Source organism: Passer montanus, unplaced genomic scaffold, assembly GCF_014805655.1.
Source record: "Passer montanus isolate IOZ18808 unplaced genomic scaffold, ASM1480565v1 scaffold2, whole genome shotgun sequence".
Classification (NCBI taxonomy): Eukaryota; Metazoa; Chordata; class Aves; order Passeriformes; family Passeridae; genus Passer; species Passer montanus.
Window position 1 is genome coordinate 12,440,549 of NW_024366591.1, and position 25,336 is coordinate 12,465,884.

Consider the following 25,336-nt stretch of genomic DNA (forward strand, 5'->3'; position numbering starts at 1 on the left):
GCCGCCTGCAACTCGCGGCCGACTTATGCGGACCTGCGGGCGCCGCCGCCGCCCGGCCCCGCACCTGCCCCGGCCCGCCGCGCCCGACACCGCGCCGTGCCGGGCAAAGTGCAACGCGGCGTGAAGGTCCGCTGCCTTAGCATCGTGTGACATCGTTTGTGGGGGACAGAGGGGACCGCTCTTCTCCTTGCCGCCTTGCTGGGGTGATTAAAGCAGAGATGTTGTCCGCTGGGGACAAGGCATTAGACAAGTACAGAAAATACAAAATTAAGATTACACACAGAACCATAATTTGACCCCACTGTACATATAGCTTATGATACAGTCTCTGACCCCACTGTACTTATAGCTTATGATACAGTCTCTGATTACTCAATCATGCTGTTTTTCCTAGACAGCCACTGGCAGGTGAATGGCATTCAGTCAGCACTGAGCTGTGTAATAGTTTCATCCTCTTCATGCAACATACGTTCCCGATGTGTCCTGATGGCTTATTTGGAGCTATTCTTGTTCTTGGGCATTGTCTGATGTAGAAATATGTTTCATTCCCCATGCGCCTGTGTTGCCAGCACAGCAGTGGAGGCAGGAGATCTTGGGGTGGTAATGTTGGTTCACCATTTTATTTTATGGACATTGCATTATGATACAGTCTCTGACCCCACTGTACATATAGCTTATGATACAGTCTCTGATTACTCAATCATGCTGTTTTTCCTAGACAGCCACTGGCAGGTGAATGGCATTCAGTCAGCACTGAGCTGTGTAATAGTTTCATCCTCTTCATGCAACATACATCCCCGATGTGTCCTGATGGCTTATTTGAAGCTATTCTTGTTCTTGGGCATTGTCTGATGTAGAAATATGTTTCATTCCCCATGCGCCTGTGTTGCCAGCACAGCAGTGGAGGCAGGAGATCTTGGGGTGGTAATGTTGGTTCACCATTTTATTTTATGGACCTGGCTGGAATCAGGGGCTTCCCAAGATCCTACTCATGGCATTGTATGAGACTCTTCATTTCAAAGAAACAGAAAAATTCTATTCGCTGTGGTTTGTAAGAAAAATTGGAACTCAGAAGCCAAGTGCAACTCACCATGTAAGAAATTAAAAAGCAATCACACTTTTCCTTTTAAGGCTTAAATAAAAAGAAGTATTCTGGTTTAGAAGACCTGACTCTAATCTTTTCACACATACAGCTGGAAATTTTGCTCAGGAGACTGAATTCAGATGTTTTCCCACTTGCCCTGAAAGGCTTGGGTAAATGCTGCGTATGCTACCGACTTTGATTTTTTTGTTGGCAGCCAGCAGCAAAGGGTAAAATATGGAAATTAATCTTGCTGATGTGCATAAGAGGATGAAGACAGAGTCAAACAATAAAGAACCATTCCCATTACATTCCTTGATAAAAATACTGCCATATTGCCTGAAAAAAACAACCCTTAGTTTGGAGAGGAATCTCCTTGTTTTAGTACACAGTTCTACAACATTAATGCACAGATGCTCCACAGTCTTATATGAAACCTGTAGCAAAGGCAAAGTGAGGTATGACATATCATTTCTGAAAAAGAGAAAGTAACAGGATACAAAAAAATCAGCCGACTCTGGGCTGAAGCTTTAGGGCTCCAGTTCCCTTAAAACAAAAATAGCCAACACCTTTCACCAGATAAAGTCATAATCTAATTTCATGGTTAAACTACCACTTCTTAATTCTTATGAATATTTTTTTGAAACACTTAGGAAGTACTGGGGGCCTACTTACCATATTCTGCTTCCATGAATGTTTGAATGTTTTATATTCTTTTGAATACTTCAGTATCTCCTGTCTTGTTTGGATGACGACATTGCAGATTTGGTTAATAGTGTTAGTTGCTTTTGCAGATGAGAAACAGATAAGCTCTTACACTGAATGTTTGAGAAAAATGGATGCTTTGATGAGAAGACAGACAACACCTGTAAGGTGAATCAATAAATTTTTATTTTTCTGTTTGCAAAGAATGTCTTTGATCTCTAGGCAGAGATTAAAAAAGAAAAAAGGATGGAAAAAGGGACCAATCAATGGAGCAAAATTTAAGTGGGATGGCTGTATTGTTGAGAGTTCTTACCATATTTCTAAGCATCAACAGATAAAAAAACCCATATCTTGGGAGGAAGAAGAAATAGAAATCTCTGTTGTTGAAACATATGCTTAAACATGTATATTAGCTGTAAAATTATTTACTTTAACATATGGGAACTATCACACCTATTATTACAATTCCTAGCTAGGGCAATGTGCAGGAAAATAAATAAAATATACTTTGTGCTATAGCTTGATACAATGAAACTGTTTTCCTATTTTTATTTTTCCCCTATTATTCATCCACTTAAAAAAACCCAAAAAACCAAACAAACAAAAAAACAACAGTATGATTTTGCATGCATGGTGTAAAGCAATTTATATATATATCTCCTTAAATTATTATGTTCTGTTCACACAAGAACCCCCAAAGAATTCAAAACACAAGCCGCACATGAAAGAAATATTATGATTTAAAAGCCAAGTATTGACACTTGAGGGTAGGCCAAAGGTAAGAGTTTTCAGACAAGCTTGTTTTGGCTTGTAGAGGGTATGACTTAAAATTTAGCCTTTAATTGTGTGATGTTACTGTTTTGCTCAGAGGACCACTGCCTTATAGAGTGCATGGGACAGACATTGTGCAGCCTTTCAGTTTATGTTTAATCTCTTTGTTCAGCATATGTGCTCAGGCTTTGTTTAAAGCTGTTTAATCCTGCTTGTAATGTGGAATTATTGACATCATAGCAGGGTTTTCTGCAGCATTTATTGTTACACTACCTTGAGCATACAATGAATGCTTATGAATTACGTTCATGAGATGTAGGAAATATCAACATTTTACTTATTGGGAAATGAGACAGAGAGATTAAGGATAAATATGCCTATTAATTTTGGTTGCCAACCTTGAAATGACTGGGGTTTGCCTTGGTGAAATAGTTAGCATGACACAGTGCTTTTGAAGCACAGCTCCCTTGGACTTCAGATGCAGCTGTGAATGCTAACCACTACATATCAGACCCCAGGCTCTCAAAGCTAGCACCAAGTGTAAAAAGAGCACTCGGCGGCCACCTGTAGTTCAAGCAATGCACCTGACATCATGTAGGAGTGCTCTGGGGCTAGCAGACACAGAATCAATCATTTTCAGAGTGGTATTCACTGCAGCAGTCCTCATCCTCTGCTTGCCCTGACCTTGTGATGCTGTTTTTCCTCACCCTTCTAGATCTGGTCTCAGCTCCAAGATCTTTGTCCAAATCTGTTTTCTTCCATGACCTCATCCAGACTAGGTCCAGCTTGTGCTCAGACTGAATCCCCCTCCCTGGCTGCAACAGTTTTAGCAAGGAGGACACAGTGAGCACGGAGGCACTTACCCCGGGGCTGGAAGAGGACACTCCTCTGTACAAAGGAACAGAGAGCATAGCTGCCCAAAATTTCCAAGTGAGTCCACATTCGAACTGTGCTAGATATTCCTGTACTGAATCATAATTACAAATGCACGAATTCAGAAACAAGTTCAATGAGAGAGATAAAGAGTGCAAGGATGTTGTGTGTCTGGAAGTTGTGTTCTTTGCAGAGAGAAGACTCATTTGGCCAGATCAGGATGGGTTACATATTGGCTGGTCAGGTCTGCTAGGCAAAACATATGTTTCTTATTCCTAGGAACATCTGAACACATTTTTTTTTAATTATTATTTTCTAAGTAAATTCTTGAAGTAATCAAAATTTCTCAGCTGTTATGTTTCAGAGTTGGCAGTTGGCAAAGGTATAAATAAATAGAAAGGAATAAGATACAGACAGGGCCCTAGTTTTCACAAGACAGGAAGGATAGAAGAAATCTAGATATAAGGCTTCACTAGTAAAGGACTCACTGGTATAAGAGAATGACATAATGTAATGTCATCTGGGAAGCACCCATGAAAGATTTCAGATTTCAATTCCTCCATCACTCTGCGATTCAGAAAGGGCTCAGAGTATTACAGAGTAATTGATGGCAACTATGCAAGCTTTATTTTGCTTTATTCAGCACCAGGTGATAATTTGATGAAGATGAAATAAGGATGCACCATACTCTTTCATTTAATTCATATAGAACTCTTTCAAGTGTAATCTGCCTTGGTTGAACTGGAATTGCAGCTCTGTGCTGGTGGTATTCATTTCTGTCCTTTTTGGAAGGTTCAGGAATATATATGCCTATGAAAAATATGATAGTAAATATCAGAAGACAGGGAAATGAGCTTGTGTGCCAGATTGATAAAATTTAGTGACATTCTGATGGAGCAGGTCACTGCAGAAGATAAATTTATAATTTGTAATTGAAATGGTACTTGGAATTACCTTAGCATGTTCTATCAATATCACTTGGAGTATGATGGATTTTCACAAGGAATTTGTATTAATCCTGTAGCATAGCTGGCTGTCTCCATCAATGTGCTACTTACAGGGCCATCTTAAGTCCTGATACCATTGTTTTTATTTGTTTGGTTAATTTTCTCAGAAAATGAGCAACAAGAGAATTCAGCCAGATTGCTTTCCTTTTTAGTCAGCATGCATATCATTCAGAAGGGGCAGTCAAAACTAGATAGAAAAGAGGCTGTTCTCTAACATACGGTCTTCATGATCAATCCTTTCCCCTGATAAATATCCACTCAGAACACCCAAACTGTGTTCTCTTTGTTTTTGTGTCCTCTTTGTATTGATTTTCAAACAGCAGTCTAATTCCTGCATTTGTCTGCAGAAACTACTAATAGAGAGGCAGAAGTTTCAGTGTGTAAACATGACTTTTCACTCAACAGACCCATTAAAAGCTACATTTGTTTAGACAGTTAACAGAGTAACACCATATGATGGACTGGACAGATTTAGATGGATAAAGATGGAGAGGGTCACACAGGGAAAGCACAGTACTGGTGCTAATTAGACACCAATTAAAGTAGATAGGCAGGAATGTCTATCTCAGGAAATGCAAAATATGATAGAAACACACAGATACCTCCAAAGTAGCTGGTGCATGCATGCAACCCCATGCAGTGTTACAGCACTGCAACACCAGAGAGCAGCAGTGACAGGTTAGCACGGGGCTCTCAGCACGACTAGACAGCGAGGGCAGGGAGCCATCCTGGCACTGATTTACCCCAGCCAATTTGTGAGACATTTTACAGCTTCCTGTAGAGCACCACATTCTGTAGCAGAGGAAAAAGCTTCAGGGAAGTAAGCTAATACACCAAGAGGTGTTGGAGCTGCAAACACTGTGGGATGATGAAGCAGCTACCTAGTCTAGTCTGTATGGAACCCCAATCCAGATGTCTAAAACTACTCCTGAATTAATATTCTAACTCCTGATATTATACTAAGAGTAGTGCCACCCCTGTGGTCTTATAAAATAAGGTAGACCTGAAAACAAGGTCTCTGTCACAGTGTGAGTTGACTCTCCAACTTGTTTGGCTTCAAGGTTTTGGGGTTAGGGGCAGGGAGTGTAAGGAGAAGGAAAGTAAAAAGCCAAAGTGAAGTTAAAAAAGAAGTGTGAGGGAAGTTCCTATGAGGGACTGGAAAAGAGTGGGCCACCTAAGGTGAAGAAAAAAATCCCACACCTAGTGTGGTGTGCAAGGCAGAGGGGTGATTTGTACTTACAGAGAAGAAGGAAATTCTTTCCTAGTGGAGTGGGAAAACAGCAGCTGATATGGTTTTAGTGCTTAGCAGTCTCAGACTCCAGAGAGGGTTTTTAAAGGCAGCTGTCTGAACAACAGGAATAAATCCCTCAATAAATTTGGCCCTGGGTTTTTTTCAGCTCATCTCAGACCTTATGTATGAAAAAAGTCACAAGCTGGAAGTTACTTTACTGAATTATTCATGGACAGATTGGATGTAATCAAAGTATTTCAGAAAAACTGTTGCTTCACATATTAAGAAGTCATCTAATGTCAAGTTCTGTAGCATGGATCCCTTGCTTGGGAAAGTGGTATTAACCAAAAATAGAGTTATGCGTTGGCTGCTTTTGTATAATCTGTCACAGGGATGTCAATACATATGTCACGTCAAATTTTGGAGAAAACAGTGTACAAAAAAGGACTTACACAGAAGATGGAGTTTGTTGTAAAGTCTGTGAATCAGGCTATTTCATCTCCTAACCTCCAACAAGAGTGGTGGCCATTCAGTGCACGTGCTGTGTGAATCTGCCTTTGCTCCTCCTTTGGCTGCCCATGTCCTGCTGCTCCCCACCCCAAACCAGAAGCACACCATACTTCAATGGATACAACCCTCCCCTCTGAGCCACAGCAGAGGGGATGTCCCTCAGAACTGTTTGCATTTGCTGCAGAGGTAACTTGGTCTTCTGGGCACTCAGTTCTAGCAGCAAGCTTTTGATTGCAGAGTGGTGATGCACGGCTGAGAACTGAAATGGGAGGTCAAAATTTAAAACCAGCGAGCCAACAGATTAACATACCAGCTGCATACCAATATCTGCTAATTCCCCCCTCACATGAGGGACTGGTAAACAGTGGAGCACTGAAGATGAAAACACTGTCCTGTATACAATTATGCACACACATATATGAGGTACCTATAGGTGCAAAACGCTGACTTAGACTGATTCAGGCAGCTTATTGGAACAGCTCAAAGATTTCTTTTTCTAACTTAGTTTTTTAACTCATTTCCCAGATGGTTACATATAGAATCTTGGGTTCCCATCCCTTCCTTGACACACTCACATATAAACCTGAAGGTTTTGAAGTTGTATGTGAAGTTTCATCTTGATTCTATGCAGTCAGATTAGGAGTTTTATTCAGTACCAGCTTGTAGAATAACTGTGGGAAATATGGAATTTATTAATTTTTTTTTAAAATTCAGTAATAGCTTGCAAGTAATTAGTTCTAGCTACTCTTGCAGTTTCATGTTGCTATTAAAATGTGAAATATGCAAAGCAGAAAGTAGATCTGCATATCATAAAGTATTTCCACGTTTAAATTAGATTCTTTGGCAACAGTACTTCTGGAATGTTGTATGCATTTCTTTTGAAACTATACAAAGTACATCTGGAAGATAATGCTTATGAAAATGCCTGTTGAAAAAGTATATTATATAAATCAAATATTTAGGACCTCTAAAGTAGAGCAATAAAATCTATAAAATTACTATAAAAAGATACAATGCAATTAACATAGTTATGAATGTTTACACAAAAATAGCAGCCAAGAATTTGCAAGAGAAAAAAGAATATAATTCATTTATAATGAATAAAGGCAAATAAATCAAAGTCTCCTTGCTCAATTTATTGAGTCCTATTCAACATCGGAACTTCCTCTGAACCAGTTTGATTTTTGTTCACTCTTTGTCTAGAGCCACATGACTGGAGCAAAACTACGAATTGCTTTAAGCACTCCCAGATGCTGGAGTTGTCACTCTTAGATCATAGCACTTCCAATTCTTGTGGAAAAAGAAAGCATATATTCTCATTATACTGTGCCTTCAGCTGAGTAATCTTCTGATTTAGAGACTTGAGTTTAAAAAGGCAGTAACAATTATGATCAACTGGTCTGATTTCTGTTGCTTGATGAAATAGAAAGAATTACTCTGTTGTTTCTGCTGGTATTTTGTTGGCACTATGGTTTGCTTCCCTGTCTCTTGCTGCAGCACCCTTAGCAGTTTCAGTGGGACTGCACGTGGGACTGCTGCTGATTGAGCTAAGCCAGACTTCAACATCACACCTTGTAAAGGCAGCTCCCATTGCCCTAATGGGAAGCTCTTTCAAAAGATGTCACCTTTTTTTTTCCTTACTTTTTATCTCCAATTAACACAAGCAGGCTCAACCATATGTCATTTGCATTTATAAGAACAGTACACTGATCTTTTGAAGATCTGCTTAAATTGTATTTTTTTCATATTCACAGCATAAATCATAAAGACTATGTATATTTGTAACTTTATGAAAAATGTTCGTTTACTGTAAAAGAAAGATCATTTTGCCTTCTTCTCAGGCTTGCCTTTTTATTTAATGATATTTATTCATGAAAAGCAGGGTGTTTCAAGGACTGTGTGTGCCAGTCCCTGCTTACACCCTCAGATATCTGAGTTACAGACCTCTTACATTTGTAGTCTTATGCTGGCTCAAGGATGGGAGATAACAGATGTGCATCTGGGTAGGAAATCTCACCCTGAATTGCATCATGGAAACCCCCAAATACATATGGAGATTATATGGTATGTAAATCCCCCTCCTTCGGGATATATAACCAGAAAAGGGTGGCAGGACAAGGCTATTGCTCCAAAATCTGCACTTTGCACCATCTGCATCTCCACTTTTCTGGATTTCAGCCTGTGTTCTTTGTGCCAAGCACAACGTGATGAAGAATTATTCTTGCTGCAATCATCTGTGTCTGATTCCAGGACAGGAAAAAACTACAACACTGAGCTGCACATGTATTAAATGCAAGTGCTGTGGAAGAAATTATGAGATGAAAAGTGTGATTCTTCCATTGAATTAAAAGATTTTATTGGCTTGTTTGTCTCTGTAAGAGTAAAATTCTTCCTCAAAACTACATTTTAATAGTTACTTTAATTGTTATTTTCTTGAGTGTTCCATCATAAGCATCCATACATTTGTGGATCCTATAGCAGTTATAGGATAAACTGCCCCTTTCATCTTCATTTGCACTCCCCTTCCAAATGACAGCTTTGTATCTCTAAATGTTCTCAAGATGGAGAGCTAAAATTTTCCCACTCTGCATACTGCATGTACTGCTCACACAAGTGACCAAAATATCTGTCTTCTCTAACATACAAACGTGGTATGTTTGTTCAAGCCAGGGGAAGTAGGTGCAAAGCTGAACACTGATGTCTTGAAAATTCTTCTCCTTTTAACCAGAAACATAAATATTAGGTGGAATAAATAATGATTAGACTAAGCTCTCAGACAAAACCAAAGAAGAATGTCTATTGTAGGGATGAGATGCAATTTTAGAAAAAAAAAAAAGGCCATCAAAAGTTGGGTTGGGTTTGTTTTGTTTTTTAAATTCCTGATGCTTTAAGTCTAAGCTTCAGAACTGTAGAAATGGCTTCATTTTTAGGCTTTGGACTTAGCCCAGACATGATCCCTCACAAGGACAAGTGACTGTGCATTGTATATGTACACAATGGACTAACTGTTGAACTAATGGGGGGCTGCAGGAGGTTTCTGTGGTCCCTTCATTAAAGTAATGACAAACATTCATCTCTTATTACAGAGGATACATTCTCTTCCATTTCCCTTTTGCAACTCACTGTATTTTCTATTTTTTGCAAAGGCTTTTCAGATATGTTCTCTGAATTCTTAAGGGTGTATATGATGAAGACTCTTATTACCTATTAATTACTAATCAAATTTTCTAATACTAATAAGCAGCTGAAGTTCATGTAACTGCACCTCATCCTATACTATAGCTAAGACATTTCAACTTCTCTAAGCTTGTGGACATGGAAGTCTAAATCCATTTACATATGATTTGGTGTTGGGGCAGAGCCACAACTCACCTGAAGACAGTCACACATATTTATCTCAACTGGACAGATGTACCCTCTGCTAGGATGCCGCTACTTCTCACCCCCTGGCTCTGGTTTAAAGGTCTTTTCCACTGAATAGATAGAATGCAAGTAAGAAAACAAAGCTAGATGGGAGTGATGATAGTAATTTTACAGAAGTTTCACAGCTGGGAAAATTCTGAGAAGCCAAAAAATCAATACAGTTTCAGAAAACCTGGGATAACATTGCTTAATGGTGGGAGTTATTAAATGTGGAATGGTGAAAGCACATGAGTACCCCACGTGCTGTTTTTGTGCACAGCTCAAGACCTTTGTATATTAAAGCAGGGCTGGAAGATCCCAAAGAAGTTTGGCAGGGTGACTGTGAAACATTTTATAACATTTACATCATTGTCTTATGTTTTTCAAGGGAAATTACTCATAGTGTGATTTTTACAGTGAGTAGAAATCTACTCTCTCCTGCAGCACTGCACACTAACTTAGAGAGAAGAAAGATCAGCTGATCAGCAAGGTGAGAATTCTCAAAGTTTGTCCAGCATCTCCAAAGTTAAACTCTAAGTGCTTTGGGGATGTCTGTGGTGAGAAGTTGAGATGAGATGCTGAACTTACTGTCTACAACTCAGTTCTTTGCTTCAGAGAGGCTGGCAGATGTTTGCACTCTGAGTGTGCTTCATAGCATTCTCCATCTTGAAAGCAGTAATCATGTACCTGCTTTGGAATTTTTAAAGAAGTTGCTTCAGGGGTTGCAGTGCTTCAAAGAAAAGTTTTTGAGAAAATATCAGAAGTCTGAAGTGTGCAGAACACAGCCCTAATAATAACAAAAAGGGATGAGCTGTGTTCTTGCAAGCAGAGTGCTAGCTGAATGAAAGTAAAAGGGAGGAGATGCTAAACAGGAGAAGAATGCAAAAAAAAAAAAAAAAAAAAAAAGTTACAGTAGGAAAACTTCCAAAATCAGGGCCCCCAAAATTTTCCATTTCCTCTATTTTCCAACAGTCTTCATTTTAGTAAATATGAAATACACATAATGTCACATTATCTTTTAAAGAAGACGCTGATTAACAAATAAACCTAAACTGTTACTGCAAAGTTCACTTTTGAGCTGTCACCACTGGATGATGCAACACACTCCTTGCACACTTGCAAATAGTAATACAAGACTTAACAGGAAGAAAGGACTGGAATTTTACATTGAAAGTAAGTGGTACTTTAAGAGGTAAAGTAAAGCCTACAGGAATTCTGCAGTGGTTTATGTTATGCCATAGAAAGTGAGAAGAAACTGCTGTCATTGAAACTGTCAAGTCTTGTTGGGATTTGGCTGGCTGGTACTTGAAGAATGCAAATAACTGAGGATTGAAGAGTATTTTAAGAAATTGAAAATGCATCATGTTCAGAATGTGTGCACTTTTTGCAAAAGCCAGGCACAGAAAATCTGACAGAGTTCCCAAACACAGGTTCTATGGCTGGCAGAGTGGTAAACGTTCTGCAAAGGCAGCTGCAGAGTATGTACTGATTAAAAAAGGGCCCTGTGGGGAGACTACCTTCCTGGAACTTAGTTCTTCTTTTTAAATTTTCAGTTTAAATCACTCTTTTAAATAATTTGAAATTTGTATTTGTTATTATGTGGACTTTCCAAGCATGTAATTGTTACATTCTATTATTAGATTGGTAGATTCTGCAGCAGTCCCTCATGCTGACATTTTAATCACTAGTACTGGCTGTTGTGAAACTTCTCACAGGCAGAGCCAATTTGTAAAATCAAATCTTACATCCTTTATGGGGTTTGACATCTTACATAATTAACTAATCTACTATACACCATAGTTCATTGATTTTGTCATGGAAAAAACCAGAAGTTAGACCAAAATTTGCATCTATTATCTTATTTCAATGGATCATTCTGCCCACCATAAATGTTCTTCTTTTTTTTTTGTCATTTCCATGAAAGAAGTTTTATTACTGAGATAAATGTGTAATGGTCATTCTGTTTAGTTATTTATATATTTTCTTTTTAGAATTGCAGTTTTTGTTTCTGAATGTGGTTGAAGTAGTTAGCCCCCAAAGCCTGTCTGATAAAAGGATGCTTTAGATCTTCTCATTTCAACTTTTCATAAAAATCAATATTGTCTTTCTATATGAAGTATGACTAGCTTACTGAATAACTTACCTTTCTGTCATGGTTTGACATAGCTTGATTTTTAGTTTTTCTAACAGATTTTTCTCACTTCTTACTGCTATTATTAATAGAAACAAAAGAGAAAATAAAATAGTGTTTTCTGTCATCGCATCACATTAAAGTAGCTGATGGATTGGATGATTTTTTTCTAACTCAAGCTGCCTGGTTAATGTTTTCTTCCAAGGACTTCCAGTTTCTTCCAGTTTTACACATTATGGAAATATAAATATTATGCATTGCATTTTAATTCCCTTTCCACTACAAAAAGGTAGTTTGTTTATCACCTTTTAGCCTATCAATTCTCTCTTTAAGATGCATATCTGGTTGAATACAATCTAGCTAATTAAAGAAATAACAGTTTACAGGACTACAATTCCTTTGGTCTTTTGATATTACAGATAAACCTAACATGGAAGTGGTTTCCGAACATAGAAAGAATGAATAAATTAATAGGTGATAAGCAGAACTTACTCGTACTTTAGTGATGCAGATCAAACTGTAATAGTCAGCTTTGACACAGGGCCTTTCCTGTGAGAGAAACGTTCTTTAAAAGTTTAGAAAGCCTAGGGTCCTGCTTACAGAACAGGCTGTTGTCAAGAAAACTTGCTGTTGTCAAGTTTTCATATGCCCATCTCTGTAATCCAGTGCTGGGTGCAGAACTTCTCAGTGACCAGACAGATGCTGTAGGCACTGCTGACTCTGCCTGAAGGCAGGCTCTCAAGCACTCACAACAGGCTTTGGGTCCTTCCTCTCCCTCCTCTGTCCTTCCCGGCTTTCTGTGGACACTGTTTTCTGCCTCTGCTTCTCATTTCTGGGCAGTGTGAGCTATGATCACAAATGTAGTTACTGTGGGTTTGTGGTCTTGCAGATTCATTTCAGAGGAGTCTCCTGTCCAAGCTGCAGCTCATCCCTTTTGAACTTCATAGATCTTCAGCTGTTCATACATTAGAAAAATTACTGAGTCATCCTCTGTGTTCTTTTCTTACTTTCTTCTTCATGCATTTAGCCACCCTGCCAGTCTCTCAGACCTAATATCATGTTATTTCTGAGTTTCACCTCTTTCACATTCTACAGTGTCGGCTGTTCCTAAACATTCCCAATTCTGTAAGCTGCTCTGCCTAACCATTCATTCAGCTTAAACAACTTCTGGCACTTATTTTCTATCTCAGTTTTGGTAATTAATATTTCTCTGTCCTTCTCTGATCACAGCTGAAGCACAACTTGGGAAGAAGCATTAACTGTGGAGTCAAATCCATTTTTGTCCCTTTGAAAATATAAGCTATTGGAAGAAAAGGAAAAGAACTGTTAGAAAGAAGACCAGAAATTTATTTTGTTGAAACAAAATACTGGTTTCTGAACTTTTTCATCTAGTCAAAGATGGGTAAGCAGGACTCTGCCCCAAGTGGCTTTGGGCAGGCTGGGGCTCCAGATGAAGACCCAGGGTCCCATGGGCACTCAGCAGTCCTAATGAAATGCTCAGGTGGAGTAGAGTTTTCTCACCTCATGTCCTGATTACTGTTTTTTACTCTGGTCAGAGCTCTTGTATATAATGCTGTTGATCTTTCCTGGCCACACCTTACAGGCATAGCATTTGGGAGACATATGTCTTGTGGTGGCCAAGATTTGAGTTGCTAAGTGTTCTCCTGCCCCTGTTGAGGAGTTGCTGATCCTAATGAATCTTCAAATTTAAACGATAAGAAAAGCAGAAAGGGTGTCTATCTGTGCACATAGTAGGGAATAGACATTTCAAGGGACAGAAGCAAGGTGTTGATGTGATATAGATTGAGAGGACATTGAAAAGCTTTGATCTTAACCTAAGGTGATCTGAAATGAGAAGGAATCAGAATCAAAGAGAACAATCAAGGACACTGAAATTAGGAAAGAGATAGTATGGCAGAGGCAATGATGTGCTGAATGGTGAACTGAAATTCAACAGTGGTTAAGAGAAGATCTTCCTAACATGAATGACTGAGGCATATAAGTAGATTGGAATAAAGTAAAGTTTCTGCTCTCTGTACGTAGCATTTTCACAGTATTTTCTACACTTAGGAGGCATTCAGGTTTTGCCAGGGAGTGCTATGCTTCCCAGCACCAAAACTATGAACCAGCAAAGGCCAGCAGCATTGCAGTTGTGATCCAGCAAGGCTCCCTCCTCAGTATGTCCAGGTATCAAGAACTAAATGAATTCCAAAATACATGCATACACATTTTGCTGAACAGGTAAACATCTCATTATCTACAAAACCTATCTCCTATAGACTTTAACATAAAAGGCCAAGAGGATTTCATTACAAAATTAGGACAAGATTTTACTGCTTTGAATAAACTTGAATGTGTATGGACTGACTCCAGGAACAAACCCAACCAACTATAGAATCTGGAGGGCATAATAGAAAAAGACTCTGCTATAGTTGTGGTTTCTGCTGTTGCCTTCAGTGAAAAAATCTCCACATTCAATGGGTACAGCTATATATCACTAAGTCTTGTCTTCTGCAGCCAAGGTTATATACATAAAAAACACTTTCCAAAAAGGACATGTTTTTGACACACCTCTCCTTCCAAGTTACTGTGGTGAGGGTGGAGCATTCATGCAATTTTTTCTCTCTCCTCAAATGTAAAGCAATTTTCTGTTACTCTGTAGAGGATGGAAAAGCATAGGAATTATGCATCCAGACAACAAGGATCAGAAGCCTGAGAACCCCTACATTCCCTGTAATCACCAGACACACAATTCCAGTCTTTTGCTATTCTGACTCGAGTTGTCTCATCTACGTCTCACTTGATGCAGTTTGACATCCTTTTTGTCCTTTTCACAGAGGTGACAGAAAAGCAACTTAATATTTTTTTGTTGTTATCGGTCTTGTTGTTTGCTCTTTTCTGGTAGCCTGTAGCATTTCTGATGACTGTTATTACCATATTTCTAAGTCACCTTTTCTCTATGCTAAACAAATCAACTTCCTGTGACTTTTGTCACTGGTCATGTATGTCCTCCAGCTCTGCTCACTTCTGTTAATGCCTGTGACTCTTCAGTTGATTAAGATCCTTTTTATATGAGCCCTGTTTTATGGTTTAATGATCTCCTACCAAGGCAGACCGCTTTACCTACCACCATTCAAGTCTGCTCTCTGGGACACAAACTTCTCATTTTTATGGACAATGGGTTTGGAAAAGAGATGAAGTGATAGTCCTAGTTAAGAAAATCATCTTTAAAAGTTGACTACCAACCAATAATCTGCCAACTAGCATTTTCCTTGAAATGTAACAAAAGAAGTCTAAATTGTTTTCTCTTGCAGATACACATATATTAATCATAGTTCTCACTTCTTAGGGAACCTTCTTATTCCCTACCACAAATCATAAATTTTAATGCAAATTCTAATATAATAATTTTTAATGCAAAATTTTAATTTAAGCTGTTATTTAACTATGCTGTTCTTTTCTAAGATGGTTAGAAAAAGGAAGGGGATATTACTTTCTGCAAAATTTGAGTGATTTAGGAGACTAATTTCCTATGAAAGGTTATTAGATAAGTTTTTTGAAATCTGCTTTTAAAGATACGGCTCAGGCCTAAATGACAATGTGAAAACTGAAATAAAATTTTTCTTTTTAATGTGTGTTTACATTATTTTTATTTTATGTTTACATTACTTTAAATACATATTTACATATTTTTATGCATGCTTACCTCTTAATCCTTTTTATGTCCTGCGCCAGTCTTAATTTTTCTTTCTATTCACTGATTATTTTTTAGAGACAGCTATTCAACACATGTATTTTACTCCTCTTGACAGTTAAAGCTATAGAACAGTTGTCACAGTCATATTTTCTGAAAAATCCCTTTGCCCAGGATTTTTCTCCTGGGAAGCTGAGAAGCCTCAGAGAAAAAGGAAAACAATAATTATCTCATTTGTTTCTCCTGTGTTTTGCTCCTTTGGAATGTGTTTGGAGATTGTTTCATTGATTTCTACTGTGAATTATTTTGACTTATTGGCAAATCAGTGTCAAGCTGTGTGAGGACTCTGGAGAGAGTCATGAGTTTTCATTATTATCTTTTTAGCATTCTGTAAGTATCCTTTCTGTATTCTTTGTATAGTTTAGTTTAGTATTCTTTAATATAATATAGTATCAAAAAATAATGAATTAGCCTTCTGAGAACAAGGAGTCAGGTTCGTCATTCCTTCCTTCCTTCATTAGGGCACCCCGCAAATACAATAAAAAGTAACATATTTTTTAAAAAATGCAAGTCATGTCTGTTTTTCTTTTCCCAAGCCATTAGCACCTATAGCTCAATTAAGCAGCCATTAATGTAAGCCAGGGGGAAAAAAAATCCTTCTGCTGTTTTCCCTCATTGCAGTCTTCCTCTGCAGCAATAGAAATACTGAGATTTCTCCCCAAAAGTTACCTGTTGCCTCCTGAGACCCGAGTGCAGCAGACCCTGAGGAGGTGCAGGGCAGAACATTCTGCTCAGGGGGAACTGGGGCATCAGGAGGACCAGGACAGGATGCATCTTGCATTGCTTCCTGCCACAGTTATTAAGCAGTGCAGACATAACCAGTGAGGCCTGCCCAGAAGCAACTCAGAAGAGTTATTTAATTGCAAATACAATTCTGCACACATAATCCTCTCAGTACTTCTTGGGAGAAGTAAGTCATGGTATGCAGAGTTTGTGGATATAGTTTCGATTGTAGTAAACCCCCAATTTCTTGCCATGACTGGCTGTATCTTCCTCAGAGCTCTCAAGTGGCAGACACACATGCAAAGAGGTTTTGTTTCCACTGGTGATTCCTATCAGGCTGTCCAGTGCACACAGAAAACAGAACATGAGGGCTCAGCTCCCTCTCACCCATGGTGCCATCCCCACCATGACCCTCTTTGCAGGTGCTCCACTTGGCATACAGACCCAAAGATCCCTGGGCCCAGGGGCAGGGACCAGCAGGCTCTGAATGAGGGAGCTTGCAGAAAAGTGGTGAATCCAAATTTAAATTGTTTGCGGCAAGATCTCCTACACCTTGCACAGCGGGGAAATGCTCCCCTGTATGTCAAGTACTGCAGTGTTATGATCACTATGTACTTCTGTAATTTTAACAACAAATGACAAATTGTTTGACAGCAGCTTTAAGGACAGGCAAACAGATTTTATTCTGGCAAAGCTTCTGCCAAGTGACTAATTTGTATCTATGCCTGGTTATAGGCAAAGGTACAGAATTGTAGATTATATCAAGAGAAGAAAGATGAGAAATACATTTATTCCTGCAGGAAAATAAACTGCTTTTCTGAGTTAATAGTCTCAAAATGACACCTTTTCTCTTGATATGTATTGTAAAACTTTCTGTTTGACCAGAAACACAGACCTTTGCTTACAAAACACCAGCAGCTGTAATTAACACCTGAGAAACCCAAGCAGGATCATGCCTGTAAGGCTTGTGCAAACACATCCTACTACTTACTTCTGTTACGATGTAAATAAAATCCATATGCCTCAGGATAAAAGACTTTAAGAAACAGCAATAAACATTTGACAGAGATGGAAATAAATAGGCAGGAGGAGCTGAGAAATAATAGCTGGAGCTAACTTACTGCATAAACAAATGCCAACCTGAACATAAATATGACGGGGAGAAAACAAAGTGGAAGGAGGAAGGGCACGTTCAGTTGAATTCTTAAATTTCTTGTGCTGCATATTCACAGTATTTTATATCATTACTAAATTTGGTGTCAAGTCAGTGCTCTGAATTCTCACATCCCATTTAAAATAAAATTATGTTTCTCAGGGTCATGGCTGTGAAGAAATCATTGAACACATGAATCAAACAGGACTGATGCAGTCTTATGTTCAAGAGACCAAAGACAATCAAAGGAGTAATTTTCAATCTATCAGACCTGTTCATCCCTTTACAGTACTGACTCTGAAATCTGAAGATGACAGACAGAATGTGAACATTGTTAACTGTTCAACTGCTGATCATTTTAGTCATGTTAGCAAATAAAGAAAATATACCTAAAGACAAAAATATGTATATGTTCCACTTAGAGCACTGAATCAGCCTGATTGTGCAATCAAACTGATTTTTACTTGGTATTTCTGAATAGAAAAAAAATTACCAAAAATATGTTCATAAGTTATTATTTTTTGTATATTTGTGATGAGCTGAACCATTTTTTCAAGGCCATCTAGAAAAATATTCTAGAGTTGGGAGATGGAAATGGGTTCATTTATCCCAAAATGAAAGGTGATTTATTTTTGAAGTTTTATTATTATTTAGTCAGTGCTCTCATGTGAATCAGCTGGTCCATGGATTTTAATAGAGTTTGTGTCTGTCAAAATAACTCCTTAACCCACTGGTCTCCTTCAGCTGGGCTGGGCATCTGCATCCCAAATTATTGTGGCATGAATGGAAGACAGGAAGTGAACTTTGCCTGTGAAAACAGCAGCAAGAGCCCACCAAACCAAACCCCACATACTTTGGTCGTCACATCAATAGTCCAGGCAGATGACACATCAATAGTCTAGGCACATCAATGTCTAGGCGGATGACTGCAAGCATAATATCTTGTCAGTGGTTCAGAAATACCCGTGTGGAATGCTAGGTAGATGTTTAGGGTTTATATGAAAAAAAAGTATTGGTTGAAGAGAGGACCGGATGGGAGATTCAGGAGAGAGTGCAGAAGGGAAAAGTTTCAACATTGGTAGAAGAGAGGACCGGATGGGAGATTCAGGAGAGAGTGCAGAAGGGAAAAGTTTCCACTTGGAACTTTTGAGGCCAGCAATCCCTCCTCTTTGACTGCTAGAGGCTCCTAAGACTTAATCCCACAGCAGTCACAGTGGTTTTCTCCAGAGGGCATCCAGAGCCTGAAGGAGTTGCAGGCAGGACTTCTGAACTAGCTCAATTTTCCTCTTCAACTCTGAGATTTCAGTACCAACATTTACATCTGTATTATTGTTTTTGAAATTTCTAAGACATTCTGTCCTTCTGGAAATGTAAGAGTTAGGGGAAAAAAAAAAAAAAAGGAAAAAGCCTGAGTGGAAAACACTAGTTTCAATTATGCAAAACTGGCAGTAATCTCTCCTGAATGGATGTGGGGGTCAGCAGCTCACTTTTACTGTTGCACTCTGAAAATAGCACCTTTCAGCACTGAGACAGTGGGAAATGACATCTACTGAGTGACTGGGGAAAATGTGGTGCTTCCATGTTTTTCTGATGCCTCCTACCCAGTTCTGCAGTTCCTTGGCTGATGAGGGTTGACATTACCACTTCCAAAAAGGCTGGCAATCTCCACCTGCTGAAGACAGTTTTTCACTGTGTGACTTTGACCATCTGGATACAGCATCCTTATTTTCCTTATTTACTTTCCTTTTTTTTTTTTTTAAATACCTCCTTTCACACATTCCCAGGAAACTGGGTTTTACTCTGCTGCTTGATTCAAGCTGACAAAATCATCTGTTGTCTTCTTCCAACTGTTTAAGCCTTTTCCTTCAAAATCTTTTGGCTTGGGGACAGATCATTCATCCCAGATTTTACTGCGTCTCTCCTTAATCATCTATAACCTGCCTTTGAAATAAGTTTCCAACAGTTTCTCTGCAGGCTGCCTCCTTCCTATATAGAAGGTTTGATAAAAATGAATAGAAAAGTGGTTTTTTTGTTACCTAAGAAGTAACATTCTCTCTGAAGAGAATACACTGCCCTACATTTTATAATGCCAAAAGTAATTGCAAATAAATTTAGCACTAGCACTTGAGCCTTGAAACCCCAACTTTATCACTAAAAGCACCACAAGGAACATTATTTCTCTTGGCAATGGAGGTTTCAGTGTGCACTGCGAGCTTCAGTGATGAAGGAAATGTATACCAAGAAGCAATGAGGCATACATGGGAGGTGGAGCTTAGACAAGATGATTAGGTCATTCAGTGAAAATTATCCAAACTTAAATGCCAAACTATGTAGGAATGTATGTGTACAGTATCCATATAGTATACATGCATTCTATATTGGACTCTGCTACCTCCGTTCTATTGAAAAAATGGCTAGCTACAAAAATGTGCTAGACTCCTATATCACCTTTTTATTTGCATGTTATTGGCTATTAACTGTTTTTTCAATCCTTTTTTTTTTTTTAGGGTCTGTCTCAAGTTTTAAATAGGGAAAGGAGAAACACTCAGACAAAATAAAACAGATAATTAAACAGAGATCTAAACATAAAAAGCCCAAGAGGTAGTGCTTACAGAAACTCTATTTGTCATTTCCCCTCATAGATTTTCCTGCATTAGTTGCTTAAAGTTAGCATGCTGCTAGACTAGATATCCTGAACCCTTATCTGCTTTTTCAATGAGGGAAAATAAATCCAACAATCAAGTTTTGTGTTGGTTTTGCTGAATGCCTCCTGAATCTGGCTTTATTCCTGTGCCATGTACAAAACTCTGAAACCTCTGTGGTATGCAGCATGATTTGATAGAAAAGAAACATACTCTGCAGATTTCTCCAGACCACATTTAATAAACAACATATCAGAGAAGGTTCATGCAGGACCTTCTCTCAGGAGATCCTAATGTGTTTTTGGAGTCTGTCTCTGCACCTCTTCTTTCACACTTATTAATGTAAGGGGAAGGGAGGAGTGGCCACTAGCTAATGTTCTATTTGTGGGATTCCTTAGGGAACTCTTGTAGCATTTACAATGTAGAACAGGAGTCAAGAAAGATGTTTGCAAGTGTCCATCTTGACCTATCTGAAAATATAATGTCTGGCATTTCAGTCTTCCCATGTAGCCTCAGGAGCTTGGGGACACCACATGACACAGGTCACAGATGAAATCTTGCTTAGTGTGCTGCACTATGTGGTCTCTTGGATTTGTCATTAACTTGTGAACAAGGTTCCTAAAACTCTTATATCCAGCACACAACTAGAAGCATTACAGAAAATGGGTCATGACAACACCATTTAGTATATATGTATGTTGAGCTATATATTAAAAAATTCATAAAATCCCAAAGAGCTTGAGTCTGGTATCAAGAAGAAAAGTCAGTATGATCATAACAGACAGTTCAGTACTTCTAGAAGAAGTTGCAGCAGACAACACCCTTATGATGGAATTCCTGTGGGTTTGCGTATTTAAATTATGGGTGGGATCATTCCCTTCAACTGCCCCACTGCCCAGCATTGGAGAGGCTCTAGGCAGGAGTCCTGGGCTAAAACATTACCAGACAGCAGAAACTTGGGAGCATGACACAGAGACAGCCCAGCAGCTCAGGTCAGAACCCAGCCAGGAGCTCCTACACCCAGTGCTCTGTCACTGGACACCTTTGCTGCGCTCTGCTTAGCTGTCCAGCTCTGCAGAGCATGGTGTGACTCTCTGGAGCCTGTGTCAAGGTAGGATGCGGAGTGCTGCAGCAGGAGAGCTCTGCGGGGATGTCACAGCAACCTGAGCAGCTCTGCACCTCAGCCACAGAGCCAGGCTAAGCACCAGTGTGCACACTTGTATGGTCCTCACTCACACTTCAGCATCACCCATATCCCAAACAAGACTCCTGCATTCCTGCTGTGCACTGTGTTCCGTGTTTTTCATCACACCGGTCTTTCTTGGGATAGGGTAGAGGTAGCTGTGTTCAGAAATCACAGACATAGCACACGTACATGATGGTGCATAAACATGGCCTCTCAAATCTTCTGTCAGGCCCTGGTAGAAGGAGAGGGCCATGAATTGCATGAGAAAAGACCCAGTTATTCACACAGAGACCCACCAGCTCCTAGACATTACCATAGTCTGTCTCCCTGATGTTAGGCCCGTTTTTACTAATGTGTCCACCTAAAAAAAGGAGAACAGACCTCAACCTCAAAACACTGCCAAGCATGAGTCCTGTGGTAAGATTCAACAAACTCCAAGCCAAGATATGCATGTTTTATAACTTAATACTAGAAGAATGTTGCATGCCTTCTGTAGTCCAATGAAAGCAGGTTTTTCCCCACAATACAGAAGATTAATGAATTACTCTTCCATGGAGTTAACTAAACAAAAGCTGTTGTTTGTTGACTTACTGTAGGTGTGTCTCAAATCCTCAGTGATTGATACAGAAAACTCACTATGTCTGTTCTGCATTTCATAAAAAGAGGTCCTTCAAATGTCCTTAGGTCCATTAAATATGATGATAAGCAACAAATGTGTGACCTTGTGGGTTGCCATCAGAAGACTGCTCTTTTGTGAGGTGGGAAAGAAACCTTTGCTACTTTTGGCTTTTTTTTTACCAGACTGGATTCTAAAGATATCTGTTAGAGTTGAAAGCAAGGGGAGAAGAGAGCATCTTTACTCAAGTACCATTCTTTACTCAACATGCTTATTTAGCAGAGGGACTTGAGGGGGTGGGGGGAAGTAAAGACACCTGCTTTCTATTTTTAAAGAACTCTCTTCTTAAAACTTATGGTATGTTCTCAACACTCAAGCTGTTGAGCATATCCCAAGAAGGCTGGCAGGCAGGATGGGGGTGTGTGGTGCTACATGAAGGGGTGTCAGTGGAGCAGCTGAGGTGTTGTCTAGCCAGGTGGTTGGCAGCACAAGCAAGGACTGCCTGTTAGTGGGGAGAGCATCTGTGAGTGCTGGCAGAAGTTGAAACTGGTTGCAGCTCCATCCCCAAAAACCTGTACCCATCTCCAGACAGCATTCTGGCTCTACCAGCTTGGTCCTTTGATATCCTAGACTGGATCTTGACAAGCAGCATGTTCTGGTTTTAATCAGATCTTGAATTATATTTTTGTGAAATGGTAAATGCAGATGGCATTGGATGAGTGGATTTGCTGGAGAGCTTTAGAGATACAGTCAGTGCTGCAGAAGGGAACAGAGTGAGCGTGCAGTGCTGATACCTCTGTGTGGGGGAGAAAGCTCCAGTTGTCTCCCTTTTCTTCTCCTTACATTCCAGCCTCTTGTTTCAGCAGATGTTGGACTGTATGGGCAGTGCAAACAGCATGTTTTCTATACTAGTCCCACAGCTGTCTGCCAAAAGTCAAGCTGTTGCAGGGCATGAAGAGTGGAATTAAGGTTAAGCTTCTTTAGTCCCTCTGCTCTCACTAGATTTCTGCAGCTGCCAGCTACCTGGCAGTTATTACCCTGCAACAGCACTACATATAGGAGAAGTAATTCCCACAGGTAATCCATCATCATCTGTTTACAAGAGCTGTCACTTCGAGAAATGATGCTCTGGTAAATCTTCCTAAAGTAAGGGATGGTAGAAATTACAGCCACCAATAGCTCGGGTCAGGCTGAAGTCAATGGTCTTGTGTTCCCTAGAGCTATGACAGTAATAAAACAAACTAACAAGGAGTGTAGTCTTCATCCATCTTGTGACATTCATTTCCCCCCTCTTTTGAAAAAGCCTTCCTCTAATTTCCACAGCACACAGGGCCAGCACCAGCTGGTAGGAACTCAACCTCTTCTCTTTGTGGCACTGGTGAGGTTAAATGGGAAGCTGGTCCCACACACCTCACAGCCACACACTTTATCCTTAATTAGAAGGCATTGGCTTTTCCTTAGTGCTGTGAAATAACCTACTTATATCCTCTTGCCTTCTACTACAACTTCCAAAATGAATTTTGTTGTTGTAAACATAACCCTGTTACTGATATTTAAGTGATTTTGAAACAATATACAGATATCTGTATTCCTAGGACCTATGAGAAAGGTTCAGATGCCTCTTAACTCTAAGTAAAACTAAAATAACTCCTTCCTGTTTCAGCATTGTGCAAAACACATGCTTACAGAACCAGAGACCATCTTAAACTTTTACATACTAAAGATATAGCGGTTGATAAATGATATCTTCCTTCCTAAAAGGTAGGGGTTGTTTAGTTTTCATAGCTTAAAGACGACAATGCATTTAGTAGTCACCTAGTAATTCTTTACTGTGGTTTTGGCACTTAAAACAATTTGAGATGACTTTGATGGTCTATATGAGGCAGATATAGCTCCCTTCAACAAAAGACTTCACCCATTTAAAAGCATAATTGCACTGGCATTGATTTAATAAATTAAGCAGCTGCCAAATTTTTTCCTCTCTGAAGTGGACTGCTTGAAAATAGTGGGGCAGTTATTCAGCAAAATAGGTTCTTATTCACCTGCTAAGTGAGAGCACAAATCAAAATAGTTCAGAATAGAACAATTATCAAGGTTTGCAATGCAAGGAAAATTACTTTCTGTGGCAAAGCACTGAAGGCTATTATTAATTTTAGGCGAAGTCACACATCCATATATGACAGAGAAAAATTACCATGTTCCTGAAGGGACAAAGCAGATCTGAAAGGTAAAACGTTGTAGGAGAGACCATAGACAAGAAAAAGAAGTTATTCAAAAAATAACAAAAAAGAAATACAACACATTGAAAAGGAAAACAGACTAAGAGACTTCCACCAATGCTTGGGCAAACAGAAAGAGTTAAACTATAACAAAAGTTTATAACTAAAGCTAAAAAACCTTAAAAACCTCTCACCCTCCCCAGAGTACAGACCCCACTGTACAGTACCTTAACATCAGCACAGAGCTTACCTCAGCAAAACCAGTTCAGCAATCTCCAATCTCCCTGCTTGCCTCTGACCAAACCCCAAACTCCCTACAAAGAAGAGCTAATTAGCACTTATCACACGAACCATCTCCGCCCTTTTTTTTTTCCTTTTTTTTTTTCATTTTTAATTGAGCCCAGCCCAGCTACAGGTGCTGCTGTGCTTGTGTTCTCAGCTTGGCTCCTGGAACCTGCTTCAGCTTTTGCTCTTGCTGCTCCATGCTCCCCTCTGCACCCAGCATGGCTTGGTATTCCCCATGTATATTTTAGTGTCTCCCAGCCTCTCCTGCAGCAGGGCCCAAGCATTTCCTGCAGATAGGCCTGGTGGTTGGTGGCATTAGGGTCAGGCTGGTGGCACCATGGATAGCACAACCTCCTTATGGCTGTGGCCACAGGCTCAGCTCCTTCATTGGGAGTGTCCTTGCCTTTCCCTGGTGCACTAGAAAGCTGTAAGAGATCTGTCTTCTGAGATGACTTCCCATTATAAGGTCATGAAACCACATTTTAAAAAAGTAAATAGTGTTACATAAATTACCTACTCGTGGAGATGTTTCTTCCCTCCAGCAGGACTTTGTCATTCATGTAATGTAACTGCACTGTCTCTGCTGAGAGGCACATTGGAGAGAAAACCAGAGGTGCTGTGAGAGAGGTGGCCCAGCTTGTTAAAGGGAGAATAGTGACCTTTTCCATTAACTACCTGATGATCATGTACCACCACTCACCTCTGCTCTTGGGGTATTTAGAACCTCACGTGAATTCCAGAATGTTTCAGCTGACCAGCAGATTGAATGCATTCAGCTCATGTCTAAAAAAAGCTGTTTTATAGTACTGCTAGCCCTGCAGACCCTCTCAGGGTTGTGAAAGACAGGCTGTGTTCCTCCTGGCACCGACTGCCTCATCCATAATCCTGTCCCACTGAGATACCTCACAGGCACTGTGAAGGTACAGCCAAAGTCTGTGAGAGATCATTTGTGAGTCAGGTGCAGTTTAAGCACCAGCAGCTAGAAAAAACATATTTTTTTAAGTGAGCAGCTCTGAGGTTTGAGTGACTTATAACCAATAAATATGG

The 25,336-nt window shown here is 39.6% G+C and overlaps 1 long non-coding RNA gene across 1 annotated transcript; it reads right to left on the minus strand.

Moving 5' to 3' along the window:
• Positions 1–21,956: 21,956 nt before the first annotated feature.
• On the minus strand, positions 21,957–24,469 carry LOC120501331. Its single transcript, XR_005627262.1, has 2 exons — positions 24,255–24,469; positions 21,957–22,724 (listed from the first exon to the last, which is right to left on the minus strand). It is a non-coding gene; the product is annotated as an uncharacterized LOC120501331 (long non-coding RNA).
• Between the last annotated feature and the right edge of the window lie 867 nt (positions 24,470–25,336).